The 20,083-nt window shown below is 37.1% G+C and overlaps 1 long non-coding RNA gene and 1 pseudogene across 1 annotated transcript; both read right to left on the reverse strand.

The window, feature by feature from the left end:
* Window positions 1–605: 605 nt before the first annotated feature.
* LOC118849768 lies at window positions 606–3,788 on the reverse strand. The gene is made up of 2 exons (XR_005010443.1): window positions 3,364–3,788; window positions 606–859 (listed from the first exon to the last, which is right to left on the reverse strand). It is a non-coding gene; the product is annotated as an uncharacterized LOC118849768 (long non-coding RNA).
* Window positions 3,789–18,715: 14,927 nt separating this feature from the next.
* LOC118852469 lies at window positions 18,716–18,815 on the reverse strand (annotated as a pseudogene).
* Window positions 18,816–20,083: the final 1,268 nt, after the last annotated feature.

Below are 20,083 nucleotides of genomic sequence, written 5' to 3' on the forward strand. Positions count from 1 at the left end.
CTTTCTATAAAGGTGGAAATTTCAGTCTTGTTTGGAGAAAAGGTGGACCAGATCCCAGATCAGGTATCTATTCATATCACATGCAGGATACCCATATTTAAATTACACAGGTATAATCCTTGGTGAAAGGATTTACCAGGCCCTACCTGGTTTAAATTCCACAGGACAAGATGCCCCGCCTCAACACTTCTAAACTTACTGCTATGGTTCGTGTCAAGTCTTGATTGATACCACCTGCTGAAATGTGGTATGCCAGATTCCTCCCAATCCCCTCCTTCATAGAGGGCAGAAACTGAACTCTCAGATCACTCCACTTTATAGCTGCTTCTAACTTCATGGAATGAGGTGCCCCCCCCCATGACAGGTATCCTCTTAGTGTCACGTGTCCCTTCCTTTTACCCCTTCTTTTGTTTGTTGTCTGCCCCTTTAGATTATAAGCTCCTTTAGGGCAAGGGTTATCTTTCTTTTTATTAATTATATCCATAGTTCTTAGCACACTGTCTAGCACATAGTAGGCATTTAATGAATGGTTATTGGTTTGAATTAGATTTACCATTACGTTTACTGACTAGTGCAATGGAAGCAATAAATCATATTTACATTCATCACTGTTTGCAATCTTTCTTCATTAATTGACAATGTACAATTATCTATTTGACAATACGAAAACCAACCCCTATAGGAGCAAACAACCAATCTGATTCTTAAAGTTTCCAGTAAACGTGTCTAACGCTGGTACACAGGACAAAGTTCCCTGTTTGTCTAGTCAGAGGTGATGTGTCTTCTCCCCAAGGTGGCATTCTAGCAAGTTCCTATCAATCAGTACTGCTCTCATGTGAACATGGGATGATCAAATCTCCTAGAGTGAGAAACACAGAAGTTAGTTTGTTGAATCATAGTGATGACTAGAATCTCATGTAGCTTTTTAATGGTTTTCATCAATTATCTAAGCAAAAGATTAAAAGGAAACCATGAATCAAAGCTTTAGTTTCCTAACATTATTAGTAAATGTTTATCAGTGGTTTACCAGAATCAGGAAATACACAAATTATTCTTACCAGATTTGGGGGATACACATGATTACCTGACAAGACACAAGTACTTAATGAAAAAAAAATTAAACAATTAAAAAATGGATACTTAAAGCAAGTTGGCAAAACTTCATCCCTAGTGTCAGCAGACATCTTATTTATCTTTTGGAGCCTCTCTGGGCTGGAAAAATAATAAACTCTATCTAAACTAATTTACTTATTCAGTGCCATACCAATCAAAGTGCCAAAAAATTATTTTATAGAGCTGGAAAAAATAATAACAAAATTCATCTGGAAGAACAAAAGAGTCTGAATATCAAGGAAATTAAGGAAAAGAAATGCTAGGGAAGGTAGCCTAGCCATACCAGATCCTATATTGTATTATAAAGCAGCAATCATCAGAACTACTTGGTACTGACTAAGAAATAGAGGGGTAGATTAGTGGAATAGGTTAGGTACACAAGACACAGCAGTCAATGACTACAGTAATCTAGTGTTTGATAAACCCAAATGCCCTAGCTTCTGGGATAAGAACTCACTATTTGACAAAAACTTCTGGGAAAACTGGAAAATAGTATGGCAGAAATTGGGCATGGACCAACATCTGACACTGCATACCAAAATAAAGTCCAAATGGGTATACCATTTAGATATAAAGGATGACACTATAAATAAATTAGGGGAGCAAGGAATAATTTATCTGTCATATTTATGGTGGATGGAGGAATTTATGACCAAACAAGATATAGAGAACATTATGAAATACAAAATGGATAATTTTGATTACATTAAATTAAAAAGTTTTTGCACATACAAAGCCAATGCAACCAAGATTAGGAGGGAAGCCAAAAATTGGGAAAGAATTTTTACAACCAGTGTCTCTGATAAAGGCCTCATCTGTAAAATATGTAGAGAACTGAGTCAAATTTGTAAGAATACAAGTCATTCCCCTATTGATAAGTGGGCAAATGATATGAGCAGGCAATTTTCAGAGGAAGAAATCAAAGATATCTATAGGCATATGAAAAAATGCTCTAAATCACTATTGATTAGAGCGATGCAAATTAAAACAACTCTTAGGTACCACATTACGCCTATCAGATTGGCTAACATGACAAAAGAGGAAAATGATAAATGTTGGAGAAGATGTGGGAAAACTGGAACACTAATTCATTGTTGGTGGAGTTGTGAACTGATCCAAACACTCTGCTGAACAATTTGGAGCTATGCCCAAAGGCATATGATCATATGATCATCTCAATAGACGCAGAAAAAGCCTTTGAAAAATACAACACCCATGCCTATTAAAAACACTAGAAAGCATAGGAATAAATGGAACCTTCCTTAAAATTATACATAGCATCTACCTAAAGCCATCAACAAGCATTATTTGTAATGGGGATAAGCTAGATGCATTCCCAATAAGATCAGGGGTGAAACGAGAATGTCCATTATCACCCCTACTATTCAATTTGGTATTATACATGGTAGTTATATGAGATTCCATGCTGTCTTGGGGAGGGAGGGGGGAGTGAGGGGAGAAAATCTGGAACTCAAAATTATGTAGAACCGTGTGCTGTAAACTAAAAATTAAAAAAAATGAAATTAAATTAAATTAAAAAAAGAAATAGTTTATACCTCATGCAAATGTATTTACATTAAAATCTGATATTTTCTTTTTTTTTTGTGGCAGGGCAATTGGGGTTAAGTGACTTGCCCAAGGTCACACAGCTAGTACATGTGTCAAGTGTCTGAGGCCGGATTTGAACTCAGGTCCTCCTGACTCCAGGGCCGGTGCTCTACTGACTGCGCCACCTAGCTGCCCCCAAAATCTGATATTTTCAATAAAAAAAAGAAAAAAAAAGAAAAGGGAGTGGCCGTTTTAGCTCCATTATATTCCTTTGAATATGAGCTCAGATCTTTTCAATCCCCATAGTAGTTATCTATGGTTGGGTTCTTTCTCCTTTGCTTATCATATCTTTAAAAGCAGCTATAATTATATTATTATGTATTATATTATACATATTTTATCAATTAGTGTAATCAGGTTCTAGTCCAGAGGTATGGAGAATGATGTCCCAAGCTTCAAGTCCTTCTTAATGTTATTTTCTGAGGTCTGTCCCATGGCTCAACCTTGGACTCTCTTCTCCACTCCTAAGCTATGGCTAGAGACCCTAGTCAATCTGTTCCACAAATGACCTTGCTCCCTGCAGTCCTTCCAGTGGCTGCAAACTACAGTGTCCTCTCTGCCCTGGAACCAAAACCAGTGGCTCTGCTCTCCTGTAAGTTCCCACAGCCAGCAGGGTCCCTGCCCTTCTGCTACTACACTCACCAGGCATATGCAAGCTCCTTCTCCCTTGCTGCAGCAGCCCAGTCCTGGACACATCAGCGTAGCTGTGTTTGGCATCCCTTGACAGTGGAAGGTTCTTCAATCTTCTACTCAGTCATCAGACCCTCGCACTGTTGATGAGATGAAAGTTTCTAAGGCTGGGGCCTTCTAAGCCCAACTGACCCAGAGCTCATTGTTTGTTGATTGCCAGAGTTGGACTGGAGGTGTTTGCACTTCAATCAGGTTGAACCTCTGCCCCTGGAAGTCGGATTTTTCCTGGGGTCTTCTTAGGTTGTCTTAGGAGAACAACTGCTCTATCCTGACTTTTTTTTATTTCAGCTGCAACTCATTCCCTCTGAGGCAATTTTCTGTCTTTTTCTGTGTAGAAAATTTGGAGAGCTGAAAGTTTTCTGACCTACTGTGTCATCTTCCCAGAGTCTCTGATGGATGAATCACCCTGACCTTCACCCTCTTTTGCCCTAATGAACAGACACATTTCCATATCGAGATGGGAGAGGAGGGCACTTCCAGAGAAGCTAAGTTACACTGTGTCCTTGTTGAATATCATTACTGTGTTAGGGCAAAGTAAATCACCTTTTGTTAACAGTTTAATGACTTTAGATTGTCTCACATTGTCCTCACATTTTGTCCTTACATTGAACCTGAATTGAGAGTCCCAGCATTGGAGCCAAATTCATCACATATAATTTAGGCATCTTTATCTGCTGCGTTTCCATCACGTCTATCCCAGATGCAGAGATGACCCTTCTATATGCCATAGCTAACCCCTTTTCATGCACTCCTGATGTTCCTATTATTATCCTCATTCTTCATTATTCTCTCTCTCTCTCTCTCTCTCTCTCTCTCTCTCTCTCTCTCTCTCTCTCTCTCTCTCTCTCTCATCTCCCTCCTCCTAGAAATACATCTATGACTCTCCTAACCTTAAAAATCTTCACTTGATCCTACCATCCCTGCTAGCTATTGTCCTACTTGACAAAGCTCTATACTTAATGCTTCTATATTCTTTTCACTCTTTCCTAAACCTTCTACAACCTTCCATCTAATCCCATCACTCAAACGAAACTTCTCTATCCAATGTCTTCAATGATCTCTTAATTGCTACATTAATGGCTTTTTCTCAGTCTTCATCATGACTTCTCTTATAGGATACTGTATAGTTAATCACTGACTCCTCCTGGATATGCTCTTCTCATTAGGTTTTTGTGACTTTACTATCCAATTTTTCTGATTGCTCTTTCTCAGTTTTCTTTGCTGATATGGCAGTTCTTCTATAATATGACTTTTGTGTTCCTAAAAGTTACCAAACTACACAAAATCATGTAATAAAAACCACAGGGCTTAGGGGGGAAATGTCTCAAAAAATCATCAATGACACAAAAACAGATAGGGATCATCTAAAAATGGCAGCACAGTTTTATACATATTAAATGGTTAAGAGATACATAAATATTATAATAAATAGTGGCAGTATACAGGCTTTAGGCTGTTGCTTGGCCTACATCCAGGTTCCCACAGAGCCTGGGCTGTCAGAGTTGAGTCATCGATGAAAGGGTGGAGGCCAAAACTCTGGGGAAGGGCCAGGTTGGGCCTCAGCCAGCTTGGTGGAAGGTGGCAGAGGGGCAGAGATCAACCAGTCTGCCTCCACCCACAGCTCCTAGTGCGCAACAAATGTAGCATTTTACCTTGAAAAAGATCTGAAGTTTGTTTGTGGAAGATGCAATCAGAAGTATTCCAACTTGTGAGTAATTTTAAAGTGGCATAGTTCTCTGTGTTCTCCCACAGGTGATATCTTGAATAGATAAAAATGAAGTTCATGTTATACTCAAATAATTTCCTAATATATTAAACACATGGAATAACTTTATGTTTTCAAAACAAGAAGTATGCAGAACTGACTTGTATAGAACTCTAGTCTTTCTCCTGAGGTACATTCTTATATCGATAACTGCCTACTAGACATCTCAAACTCGGATGTCCTGTGGGCATCTCAAATTCAACATGCCCAAGAGAGAACTCAATATCTTTTCCCCACAACATTCTCTTCTTTTTAACCTCTCAAGTTCCCTGTGGTATTGAGGGCACCATTATCCTCCCAGTGAGCTAGGCTTACAACCTCAATGACATCTTCAACTTCTCACTTTCACTCATCCCACATATCTTATCCTTTGTCGAATATTTTCATTTCTATCTTGACAACATCTCCTGTATATATTGTCTCCTCTCTCCTCATTCAGTCAGAACTCTGGTTCAGGCCCTCATTACCTCTTGCCTGGACTATTGAAATAGCCTTCTAACTGGTCTCCCTGCCTCAAGTGTTTCTCTATTCCATTCTATCTCTACTCAGCTACCAATGTGACAATTCTAAAGTATAAGTTGGACTATAATACCTCTTTATTTGGCATTTAAAGTTATTTATAATCTGACCCCTTACTACCTGTTTAGTCTTTTATGCTTGATCAATGCTGACCCACTTGCAACATTTCAAACATGAAATTCCTTCTCCTATCTTAGTGCTTTTGCACTGGTTATCCCCCAAGAATATATCCCATCACCTCTGTTTCTTAGTTTTCCTGACTCCCTTCAAGCCTCAAATCAAATCTTACCTAATTCAAGAGGCCTTTTCCTGTTCCCAAGCTGCTAATGTCTTCCACTCTCAGATTGTCTTCCATCTTCTTTATGTATGTCTTCTAGGAAGGGATGGATTTTGCCTTTCTCTGCATGTCAAGTCTCTGGAACTTAGGAAAACCTTAATAAATGTTTGTTGATTTAACTTAGAAGGTAAACCTCAGAGAGTTCATCAAGGCACATAGAGGGGCAGTGCCTGGAATTGTTAAACTAACAAGTTTCAGAGGCAGAATTCAAAACCAAGTCTGTGGTTCCAAGGCCAGAACTCTAACCATCACACCATCCTGTCTCTCTTGAACTATTTTTGTGATTGTAAAGTAGAAATAATGATAATGATAATAGCATTTATATACCACTTTAAGATTTGTAAAGTGCTGTTACATATATGTAAATACATAGATATGTTATATATATACATATGTATATATAAATATATATAAATCTCATTTTGATCTTCATATAACCCCCCCCTTTTGGAACTGAACAAATGGAGATTCAGTGACTTGCCCAGGATCACACAGTTAGTAAGTGCTTGAGGTAGCATTCAAACTCAAGTCTTCCTGACTCCATCCATCACACCACCTAGATACCCATTAATAGTGGTAATTTTGATAATAAAATAGATCAATAAATAAGTAATTATTAAGCACTTAATATATGGATATAAGTGCAAGGAATGAAACAATCCCTACTTGCAAGGTACTTCCATTCTATTTTTCTTTCAAAAGTATTTTTAGAATGCCTAAGAGAGAATATCATAATGTTTTTATTTTTAACAATGTATCAGGGATATTTTAGAAGGCATTCCAATGGCAGGTAAGGAGTAGGACTGAATGGATTTTAAAACTTACTTATGCTTTTAGATTCTATAAACTTAAACAATTAAGCGAACACAGGACACTTGCATGGAGGTAGGGCAAAACGACAAGCATTTATTAATTACCTACTATATGTCAGGCACTGTACTAAGCATTGGGGATAAACATACAAGCAAAAAGAAAGACAGTGACTGCCCTCAAGGAGTTTACATTCTAATGGGGGAAGACAGCACAAAAAAGGGAGCTAGAAAGTGGGGGGTAGGAGGTGAAGAAGATATGAAGATACCCAGCATGGGGGTATGGTGTTGAAGTCTAGAAAGTAAGCATGGCTGGGGGATATTCCAGGGTGAAAAAGCAACAAGACATAATGGATATTCCAGAGCGAGGAGGCCCCAGATGAAAGAGGTTCTAATATGACAATACAGCTAAGGTATTTGTATCGAAGAAAGTTAGAAGGACATCTAGGAACCCAAATATCTTGTCACAAGGCTTCACAAGAATTTTTTAATTATAAACTTGAAAATCATCAAAAATATGAGCATTTTCATATACAAAAGACAGAAAGAGAGGATATAACAGAGAACTGTGAATCTACCATGTATAGCTTTGTTTAAAGTATGTGTCAAATTTACCACGATTAACAACACTGTCCTTGTCTATATCCCCTTCTGAGCTTCGCTATGTTGTTTTCTGTTTACTTTTAAAATGTTTCATTGATTTTTTGCTTTCTCTTCTTTCTTTTCTTGTATCACTATTACTACTCCCTCTCTACTTGATAATATGCCCCCTACACAAATAAAAGCCCTCCCTTTTTAACAAATAAGTATAGTCAGGCAAAATTTTATGTCAGGCTCTTTCAATCACCTATCTACAAGACAGGCTTCAGGCTAAATTTATGTCTATCTTCCCTCTTAAATATTGTTTGTCTAAAGGCGTGATTTTGGGGAAAGTGTTCAAAATAAAAGCTACTTCTCTGTTGCTCATAGAGAGGAAGGTAATCATCACCTCAGTCCCAATTACATTACCAATTTAGCCCCTTCCCACTAAATGTTGCCTACTCAAAGGACCATCACAAATAACTAATGACAACTGAGTGCATTTATCCAAGCCAAACATTAATCATAAATTGAAGTTCTGCAGTTTAGAATATACCAGAACATACACAAGAATGAATGACCTATTTATTGAAAGCAAGATGAGATCTCAGCTAAAATGAAGAGAAAGGCCTTGATTTCACCCAAGGGGAAAGTTTCTGAAGTCTCTAGATCAGGGACATGTTGATGAACTAGTTTCTCCTACATGTCTATAGCTTCAAGTCTTTTTACATGTCTCTCTTCTGAATAGTGTTGAACCAGATGCATCTATCTCCCAAGAACCTCTGGAACCAATACCACCCTTTAAACAGTTATTCAGCACCATGCTATGTTCAACATTCTTTCCATCAATTAGGTGTCATACCTCCTTCCACAAATTCAGCTGCATACTGGAAGCTTGATTGGAAGCTCAGTTATTTCAATATCCTGTATATCTTAAATATCAGATTTTAATAAAATCAAAGAAATTTTATGAAAAAAGTATTCCCCTGTTTCTAATTCTTATTTAATTGATCTTATTTGTACAGAAATTTTTCAGTCTTATATAATTAAACTTATCCATTTCTTCTCCTGTGACCCTTTTTACATATTGTTTATTTATTTAAAACTCTTCTCCTACTATGGTTAATAAAGATATCTCTTTACCCACTCTGTTTATTTAGGATATGACCTTTATGTATATTTAGGATATGACATTTATGTATTCATAGGTATACATTTAGAACTTATTGTGGTATATGTTATGAGTCATTGATTTAAACCTAATTTCTTTCTGCTTTTGAGATTTCTCAGCATCATCGAATAAATGTTTTTAACTTGATAAGTGAGTCCTTAACCCAATAGTTAGCAACCTTAGGTTTATCAAACACTATTGTTATGTTCAATTTCTTTTGGATCTTCTACACCTAATATTTTCATGGTCAGCTTTTCTATTTTTTAATCAAATACCAAATAGTTTTTTCTGGTGTACTTTGTGATACTGCAAAGCCCCATGACTTCCCATTTCTTTTCCTTATTTCCATGGATATTCTTGTTTTTGTTCCTTTTGTTCCTCCAGATGAATTTTTATTATAAGTTTGACTAATTCTATAAAATACTCCTTTAGTAGTTTGAATAGCCTGGCACTGATTCTAATGTAATATTATTGTACAGTGAAGAAATGGGATGATTTCAGAAAAACCAGGAAAGAAGATTTGTGTGAACTGATAAAGGATCAAGTGAAAAGAAATGAGGAGAAAGACTTATGGAATGAAAATAATATTGTAAAGAGGTTATAAGAATTAAGCACTCTGACCAAAGCAATGGCCAACCATGATTCTAGGGGAAAGATGACAAAGCATGCTACTCATTTGCTGAAAGAGAGGTAGTGGACTCAACATGAAAACTGAGACATTTCGGGAGCAGGTGGGAGAAGGGAGATATGGACAGAACAAGAATTTGTTTTGCTTGACTAGGCACATTTGTCACAACAGAATTGTTTTTATTTTCTTTATTGGTAGATGGAAATGGGATGGAAAAAATTAAAATGTTAATTGAAAAAATAATATTTAAATTTAAAAACATATACTATACTGTTAAAGAAATGCTTGTTTTGTTCCATGAATTGATAATAAATTTTAAAAAAACCATAGGGCACTGAATTTGTAAATTAAATTAAATAATATTGCCCTATTTACTATATTAACACAGCTCAACTATGAGAAATTAATTCTTCTCTAATCATTTAAGACTTTTAAAATTCTCATAAAGGAATTTCACAGTAGCATTCATTTAACATCTGTGTATGTACTGGTAAGTAAACTTGCAGAAATTATCTATATTCTGTAATAATTATGAATAGAATTTCTTTCTACCCTGTCCCACTTCCTACTGGGTTCTGTTGGTAATGCAGTACTGATGGCTTGTGCATTCATTTTATATCCCGCTACTTTGCTGAAGTTGTTCTTTCAATTAAAAAAAAATTACAACATTTTATAAAAATAAAATCACTAAGAATCTCTCTGTGTTTAACAGAACACAAAAACATGTTTTTCTATTTTAAATTCTTTTAAATTTTGAACCTAAACACCAAAAAAGAGCATTTCTATACACACAGCAGAACACAAAATGTGAATCTGTGTTAAATCTTGAATCTTTATTTTATATTTGCTTTTTTAAAATGTATGTAATGGATTCTACAAATTACTTTAAAAACTATCATGCCTGTTGATGCTTCTTTCTGATATTTCTGCTGTCTTTTGTATATCAATTTTAAAAATTGCCCTCTTTTTTCTTCCTATTCTATGACAGTAAAGAATAATTTTGTTTCCCCTGCCTATTCTTATTTCCACCATTTCTTTCTTATTGCTATAGCTAGCTTTCCTTAGCTAGTGGGCATATTTGCCTTACCCACAATCTTATTGGAAAAAAATTCTACCTTTTCTCTATTAAATATAATGCTCACCCTTAGGTTGAAATAAATTCTATTTACTATTTTGAAGAGTTCAATTTATTACTATGTTTTTAGAGTTTTTATTAGAAATGGATGATAGGCTTTTCAATAGTTATTAGCATAATCATATTTTTTATTCTTATATTAACATGATTTATTTATTACATTTATTATCTTCCTTATGATGTATCAGCAATTAAGGCTTTTAGTACTTATTTAATCAAGTACCCTTGAAGAGTTTGGCCTTTGTTTCTTTGATTAAATTAGGAGTCTTTGATGACCTCTTTGCCTCAAGCAAAAGCCTAGTTTACATGGGTTTGAGTCACATATCTGTGACGTCAGAAGCTTTTAGGCCACATGGGTTTAAGTCGCATGTTAGTGATGCTTTTAGGTCACGTGGGTGAGTCACATGTTTGTGACTCACCTTTGACCCTGAACAGAATATATAAACTCAAGAGGCTGGTGCTTTTTCCTTGAGGACTCTCAGTCACCAGAAGAGTGGCATGGGACTCTGGGCAGCCATTTTGAAAGCCCCCAGCTTGTAAACCCAGATGTTGATGTTTTCCTGATAACTATGAATTGTGATTGGGTCTGTGTATATTGTGTATATTTATAATTTGCTTGTATTTGCTCTGAAGTTTGGATTGTTGGCTTTTCCTCCAGAACTAAGTGGATGATATTTGTATGTTGGATTGAAATAAGATTGTTAACCCCTTAACATTACTTGGCTTAGTAAAGCAGATCAAAAGGACCTGTGCTGGCAGCTTCTGTTGCCAGTCTCATTGGGTCTTACACCCTACAACAACTGCTAGCAAGATTGTTGTTACACTTATGTTGAACCAAAACCATATTCCTGTATCAAGTCACTTGGGCAGTGAGGTGGTAAGGTGGATGGAGTGCTGGGTCTACAGTAAGGAAGACTCATCTTCCTGAGTTCAAATCTGGCTTCTGACACTAGCTATGTTACCCTGGGCAAGTCACTTAACCCAGTTTGCCTCAGTTCTCTCATCTTTAAAATGAGCTAGAGAAGGGAATGAAAACCATTCTAGTATCCTTGCCAAGAAATCTCCAAATGGCACCACCAAGAGTTGGACATGAAATGACTGTACAACAACAAATCAAGTCACTCACAAGCCTGTGTCTTTTGAGTGGGACCCAGAACGGACTACAGCCTTAGAAGATATAAAGCAGATTGTTTAGCAACCTCTTCCAGTTGGGCCTTGTGATGACCCTTCAAGGCCCATGTTTTTGCAGTCCATAAAGACTACTGTAAGTGAAGTCTTTTGTAGGCACCAAGAGATGGTCAGAACAAACAACTACTGACCTTCTGGAGTTCCAAGTTTCCCACATCATCTACTCATTATTCCACTTTTGAAAAGCAGTTACTTGCCTCTTAATAGGCCCTAGTTGCTGAACAGACAATATAGGGTTAAACATTATCTTTGTCCATATTTGCCAATTTTGAGTTCAGTGATGCAAGTTGTCCCTCTAACAAGATGGGTGGAGCACAGGAGGCTTCTATTGCTAAGTGGAAATCGTACATAAAAAATCATGCTTGTATGGGTCTTGTCAGTCAAGAACAAATTTAGAGCTGAAAAAAAAGTTTTAGAAAGAAGATTATTAAGTCATCTGGCAGAACGGAGAGCCAAATTAGGTGGCCGGCTGCCTTGAGCCTCTATGAGTTATATGTTATAGAGGCAGAGTATGAGTTTGGGAACAAGGAAGCCAGGGAAATTAAGCTGATTGGTATTTACATGTTATCAGAGAGGGACTTTCAAATAAGGGGCACAATCTCTATGCAGAAGCAAGGCATGCTGACTGTTAGACCTGGAAGGTTTCTGGAGTCAGTACATCCTGTACGTCCTAAGTTAAGCAATAAACAAGTCTGATCTAGACAAGTCTGGTCTTTCCCCGTGCTGGGTGAGATTCAAAAATGCAATAAAGCTTTCCCCACAGATCTTCCAGTGTTGATGCCCTTCACATACAGGTAGTAATTATGCCAGAGAACCAAAAAAAATCCTGCCTTCTCCACTGGCTCAGTGGACCTCTACCTATAAGAACCCAGTACTATATGCTACAAGAGAAATACTCAATTATATTTTAGCAACTAGGCAACACCCCAGGGCATAGAGTTTCTGGAAAGTATTTGTATTTACTTAGAATGAAGTGGATCCCCTTCAGAAGAATAAAAAGTAAGTTATTTTTGTTTTGCTGTTGTTGTTTTAACAATTCAGCTTCTGTATTCGTAAATCTAGAATGTCTGTGATACAGTACTTAAACTCAGATAGATACACTCCAACGCCCACAGACATCATATACCTACAAATAATATTTACATATGATAATATATAAGCAGCATAGTAGAGATGACATGCCCATACCATACAGACATACAATTAAATTCTACCGATATTTATTAAATGTCTAATTGCACAAAGCACTGTGTTAAGTGATACAGAGACAAAAACTAAACAGGCCCTACCCTCATCAGTTTATATTCTACTGGGTATATACAACATGCACACAAAGAAGTAAATACAAGAGCATTAACCACTGGGTGATCAAACTGGAATTCATGCAGGGTGGCACAAATAAATACGTATAAAACATAAACACTCAAAAAGTAGAATAGATTGATGTATGATTGAGTAAAATGATGTATGATCATATTGCTCAAATTACTCAGCCTCTCTGGGCCTTACCTATAAAATGAGGATTAGGAATAGATGGTCTCCAAGGTTCCTTTAATTGCTGAAGTTCTCTGCTTTTATGGTTTTAAAAAATAAATGATTTCTAACTAGAAAAGATAATGGATGAGCAGATAAGTGGAAGAAGATAAATCCTAAGTGAGAGAGGAGGGTTAAGTGGGTAAGAAAGTGTAGGTGGGCAAGCGAGATAATGGTCAGTGATATAACCACAGGATTCTATTACATTATCTAATATTGGACATAACACTACAGTGTTATGGAGAGATAGATTGCAGAGTCAAGGTCCATCATTCCCCTTGTGCCCTACTTGGCTGGAATGCACAGATGAACATCAAGTTGGCCTCAATGTGTTGGCAGATAACTTTTATTGATTTAGAGAATTTGCTTTTCCCTGTGTTCCTGTTCCCCAAAGGTTTATGACCTTCTCCTCCTTAGCATTATTGGTGGTAACCCCTTCATTCTAGGGAGGATTCCTCAGATCCATAGCCAGACTTCCAAGACTTTCCATATCAGATGCTCTGTCTTCCCACACTTTCACCATTCCTTTCTGAGTACAGAAAATTTAATGGTCTGTCCCTTATATATTTCCCCACTCAGTTTTATTGCACACACACACACACACACACACACACGCACACACACACACACACACACATACACTCTCTCTCTCTCTCTCTCTCTCTCTCTCTCAATATAAAACACGATAATTTGAGAGGACCTTAAAGTTTCTATATAGTACATAAAGCCAGTTCAAACTGGTAAGAATGCACAAAACAGAGATGGGGAAATATTTTTCAATGCAGAATTTTTGCTTTCTCTTTTCTTATAGCCCTATAGTGTTACCAATATCTTTATCATTTTCAGGAACCAGAGCCTTGATTCCCAGGAGTTCTCTACCTTCTGACCCTTGCTTCTAACCTGGATTTAGGATTCCTTTAGATATAAATCAAAGGCTTAGAGCTGGAAGGGACCATAAAGGTCATCTAGTCCAATACCCTCGTGTTATACTGTCTATGAGGAAACTGACACCAAGAGGCCATTTGAGTTATCCAGTGTCTGAGGTAGTAAATCCATTGTTGTATATTTCAGCAGAATCTCTCTTACACTGAATGATTTGCTAGGTTTTCCATGAATTGTCAGTGACCTCTTAATAACTTTTCTTTCTTAGTAAGATTTGATGAAGGAAATCAAAATGGTTTCAAAACCATTCTATTCTTTTTGAAACCAAATTCATTTTCTATAATTCTTTTTTATTAGTTATTATTTATTATTACTCCTATCTATCAGTTCTTTTTCTGGATGCAGATAGCATCTTCCTTCATAGATCCTTCAAGGTTAACTTGGGTATTTATAATAGTCAAAATGACTTACTTGCTCAAAGTCATTCTTAAAATAATATTGCTCTTATTGTATATGACATTCTCTTGGTTCTGCTCATTTTGGTCTTCATTATTTCAGGCAAGTCCTTTAATAAATACTATTGGTGGACTCTGAGTATTCTTCTAACTATAAATCTACATGCCTGTCATCCTCCCAAGTCAACAAAAGCTAAGCCCAATTTGCAAATATATTCCTTTCCAACTTCTTTCAGGTTTCTTTCAGAAATCACTGAATAGTCTGTCCTTGGGCTTATAACTATATAAGTAAACACCAGGGTAACAATGTTTATCAGAGGTTCATGAACTCACAATCCTCTTGAATTAAATCAACAAACTTTGTCTCTGTCACTGTACTAAAAGTACTGAAATGGTTGACAATCATATCCTGCCATCTTACAACTGAAGCTATAAAATTCTGTGACCTGAAGTCCTGAGCAGCAGTATGCCATGCCATGGGTTTTAATGGATGAGCAATAAACAGACTCAGAGGACTTGAATTTGAGTCTCTTCTATTTTACTCACTAGCTTGTGACCTTTGGAAAGCTATTTACTTCCCTAATGATGAACTATCATCAAACAGATAAACTATCTCAACATAGTTGTTATAAATAAAATGAGTTATCTTACCTATAATGTTTTGTAATCAATAAAGATATATACATATGAGTTATTATTGTCAAAAGATTGAAACTGCTTTCAAATTGCCAAACTACTGGTCCACAATTATATATTATTTTATTATTACTTTCTTTGTTCCATACTTTATTATTTAATATTTTTTAGTTTTCAGCATTGATTTCCACAAGATTTTGAGTTATGAATTTTTCCCCCCATTGCTACCCTCCCCCACACTCCAAGATGGCATATATTCTGATTGCCCCATTCCCCAGTCAGCCCTCCCTTCTGTCACCCCACTCCCTCTCCCCCCCATCCCTTTTCCCTTTACTTGCTTGTAGGGTAAGATAGATATCTATGCCCCATTGCCTGTATATCTTATTTCCTAGGTGCATGTAAAAACAACTTTTTTGGGCATCTTCTTTTAAACCTTTGAATTCCAAATTCTCTCCCCTCTTCCCTCCCCACTCACTCTCCCTAAGAAGGCAAGCAATTCAATACAGGCCACACATGTATCATTATGCAAAACACTCCCATAATAGTCATGTTGTGAAAGACTAACTATATTTCCCTCCATCCTATCCTGTCCCCCCTTTATTCGATTTTCTCCCTTGACCCTGTCCCTTTTCAAATGTGTTTGCTTTTGATAACTTCTTCCTCCATCTGCCCTCCCTTCTATTGTGCCCCATTTCTTATCCCCTTCCCCCTAATTTCACATGGGGTAAGACACCCAATTGAGTGTGCATGTTATTCCCTCCTCAAGTCAAATCCCATGAAAGCAAGATTCACTCATTCCCCCTCACCTGCACCTCTTCCCTTCCAAAAAAACTGCTTTTTCTTGCCACTTTTATGTGAGATAATTTACCCCATTCTATCTCTCCCTTTCTCCCTCTCTCAATATATTCCTCTCTCATCCCTTAATTTTATTTTTTAGATATCATCCCTTCATATTGAACTCACCCTGTGCTCTCTGTCTGTATTTATATATATTCCCTTCAACTACCCTAATACTGAGAAAGGTCTCATGAATTATACACATCATATTTCCATGTAAGCAAAACAGTTCCACTTTAGTAAGTCCCTTATGATTTCTCTTCCTTGTTTACCTTTTCATGCTTCTCTTGATTCTTGTGTTTGAAAGTCATATTTTCTATTCAGCTCTGGCCTTTTCACTGAGAAAGCTTGCAAGTCCTCTATTTTATTGAAAATCCATATTTTGCCTTGGAGTATTATACTCAGCTTTGCTGGGTAGGTGATTCTTGGTTTTAATCCCAACTCCTTTGACCTCCGGAACATCATATTCCAAACCCTTAACGTGGAAGCTGCTAGATCTTGTGTTATCCTGATTGTGTTTCCACAATACTCAAATTGTTTCCACAATTATATATTAAGAGATCTATTTCAATCTTAGCTAAAAATTCATTTTCATACAGTTGTGAATTTTTGAGTTGGGAGGGATCTTAGAGATCCCTTGCATTTAAAGAGGCAATAATAGAAAGGGAAATCTCATTTCAAGTATCTATAAAACACCAGCTGCAACCAGTGTGAGTAAAGAGTTCCTGGTGATCTTTTTCTGACCAGTTTCCTAGGCCCTGCCCCCAATCCCTTACCATCTCTCTGCTGAGAACTCCCAAAGCTGTTGCTGCTGCACTGGGGTTACTATTGCTGCCACAGTGTGTGTGAGCTCCGGACAGGCCTCCAGTCTGTCACAAACTTCCCCTGCTAACTTCCTAAGTTTTCCTAGGCCAGAAAAATGTTTCATTCTGACTTTTTATTGGCTCTGACACTACAAAATTTTATTTGAGGTGTTATTTTTTGAGAGAGGAATGTAGAGAGAATTCTGCTGGGTTGCCTCTAATCTGCTGTCTTGGCTCTGCCCTATTGCCAAGACATGCATTTTCAGAACCAACAAATGTGTGGGTTTGATTTGCTTGACTATATTTATTTGTTGCAAGAGAAGAGTTTTTTTAAAGTAGGGGGAATTAAGGGAGAAATTGATGGTGGTATTCATAGTCATGCAGGACAAAAAGAGAAAAGAAAGAAAAGGAAACCAATGAAACATTTAAATATTCACAGAAGAGAATGAAAAGAAGTTCAGAAGAGGATATGGACAAGTAGAGCGATATGGTTATTGCATTATATTTAATATATGTTTTCCCTCCTTCTTTAAAAATAAATCACTAGAGCATTATACCTTTTTCAGAACAAGTACAATGTAGAGAAATTAAAGAGCCAACTTTTATCAAGTATCAACATTTTCTACATTTTGTTTAGCTGAAATGCCATTCATTTCATTTGTGTAAATAATCTCTCACAACAAACCTTAATGTATCTTAGTTGCTATTACATATGTACTGTCTCAAATGAAACAATATTTTGAAGGAAAAAAGTGTACTAATTTTAAAAGTTTGGTAGACATATTTCTATGGCTAATATTTATACACACTGCTTTTTCTATAGAAAGCCTTTACAAAAGTTCCAAATTATATTAAGCATAAAGGCAAGAACTAGCTGCTTTTTAGAAAATTCTAAACGCAATTTCTGTATTTTAGAAATAAATGTTTAGCAAATGTTCAGAAAATAATGTTTCGTGATGAGTGATTGTCTGCTTTGAAATATTAAACAAAATACATTTTCTGGAATAGCTTTTCAATATTCCAGTTGGCATTCTGATACCAGAAATTAGGACTTCCCATGTATAAATGTTTCCATGCAATTTCCCTTACTGTGTAGCTGTGGTTTCATCTTCTTTTTAACAGTGCTATAAAGGGATTATAGACAGATAAGTGCCTAGGATTTATATTTCAAATCAGAATAGAAATTAAACCAAATGATCCACAGATCTGCATGTAAAAATACTTGTTTTTGGTCAATTACTTTGACAACAAAAAATGCAATTATATATTTATGGTTAAATAATTTGACATGTATTTAGAAATTATTAAAGTATAATCTACATATGTGGCAATTTTGTGTAAGTTAATTAAACAGGCTAAAAGATATTAGATTTGTAATGCTCTTAAATTCGGATAATAATTTAATTTTTTCTGGTTCCCTTTCTAATTTCAAACTGAACATAAGCAACATAACATCATCTGAAATTATACATGTTTTTCCAAGTCCTGATTTCGAGACTGACAGTACCTATATTAAACCCCAAATTTTCACAAATCAATATACTACTCAGTAATATAATGCAATTGTTTTTATATTGAGAGTTGCATGTTATTTTAATGATAGAATTCTCTACAGAAATATCATTTAAGTACCAATTCATAATGTCAATAATTTTTCAAAGCCAGTTACTTTGGTACTAAAAAAGGGGAGAGGGGAGCCTTGCATTTTAGATTACAATATGCTTTATTTCTTTCTTTCTTTCTTTCTTTCTTTCTTTCTTTCTTTCTTTCTTTCTTTCTAAATGAAGTTGTCTCACAACATGAAAACTGCTCAAATCAAATGTAGTAGTGCAAACATGCTGCAAAAAGTATCTCTTTGTTTCGGGGGTTGGTCCAAAACCAGGTAGAATCTTGTGAACCACACAACCTATGAAAGTCTACCTCCTGAAGATTCAACATTCCAGTTTCTGGTCAAGGTGTCCATTTGAAGTACTTTAAATCTTCAAATACTGGAAACCTGGTATGGGATAATATTTTCAGGTAATATTGAAAATATGAAATGCTTTATGAATGTGCATGTCATTCTTGCACAGGGGTTATAATAATCTCTATCATTTTAATTTTAGTATATTGATATCAAAGTGAACACTTTAATATGTACTTTTGAAAAATAAAATGTATGAAGTAGTGAGCCATAGTTGCATTTACAACTCTGCTTTTGTTTTTTCTGTGGATACAGTTCTTTATAAGTTTTTTAAGATACTGCCCTTTCAAATGGAAAAGTTTGGCCCCAAAAGGTGCAGAAAAATAGATGTTGTTCTTTCATTACAGTTGTGTCCAACTCTTTGGGACCCCATTTGGGGTTTTCTTGTCAAAGATACTGCCATGGTTTTCTATTTCCTTCTCTGGCTCATTTTAGAGACGAGGAAACTGAAGCAAACAGGGTTAAATGAAATGTTTGAGGCCAGATTTGAACTCAAGAAGATGAGTCTTGGGGGGAGTGGGGCCAAGATGGCGGCTGGAAAGCAGGGACTAGCATGAGCTCCCCGCCAAGTCCCTCCAAAAACCTATAAAAATGGCTCTGGACCAATTCTAGAACTTCAGACCCCACAAAATAGCAGAGGGAAGCAGAGCTCCAGCCCAGGACAGCCTGGATGTTTGCTGGATGAGGTCTATCATGCATGGAGCTGGGAGCGGAGCAGAGCCCAGCATGGGCTGCGCGGACCAATCAGACCAGGAGCTGGGCGGAGAGGGCCCTAGTGCCCTGAATCAGTGAACTGTGGCAGTTGCCAGACTTCTCAACCCACAAACACCAAAGACAATAGAGAAGAACTGCAGAACCCACAAAATAGCAGAGGGAAGCAGGGCTCTAGCCCAGGACAGGCTGGATGGTCTCTGGGTAAGGTCTATCATGCACAGAGCTGGGAGTGGAGCGGGGCAGAACCCAGCGTGGGCTGTGTGAACCAACCAGACCAGGAGCTGGGCGGAGCAGGCCCTAGCGCCCTGAATCAGTGAGCTGCAGCAGTTACCAGACTTCTTAACCCACAAACACCAAAGACAACAGAGAAGGTTAGTGGGAAAAGCTGCGGGGGACAGGGTGATAGAGTTGGCGGTTCAGCCACCGCCGGGGGGCAGCAGAGGTGAGGCAGCTACAGAACTACAGCTGCAGTTGATTCTGGCCCCAGGCCCACCTGGTGGGAGGAATTAAGTGGCAGATCAGAGCAGGAGTGCAGAGCCTGCTTAAGATCTGAGTCCAGTTCCGGTTGGGGGTTCTTGGGGAAGGAGGAGTGCTGGTGTAGCAGAGCTGACTGTAATAGCTCTGAAAACAACAGCGCATCCCCTCAAGCTTGGAACAAAGTACTCTTTACTCTTCAAGCAATCATACCCCGCTGAAAAACTCAAGGGTCAAGTAAGTT

This window comes from Trichosurus vulpecula, chromosome 5 (assembly GCF_011100635.1).
Source record: "Trichosurus vulpecula isolate mTriVul1 chromosome 5, mTriVul1.pri, whole genome shotgun sequence".
In the NCBI taxonomy this organism is placed as follows: domain Eukaryota; kingdom Metazoa; phylum Chordata; class Mammalia; order Diprotodontia; family Phalangeridae; genus Trichosurus; species Trichosurus vulpecula.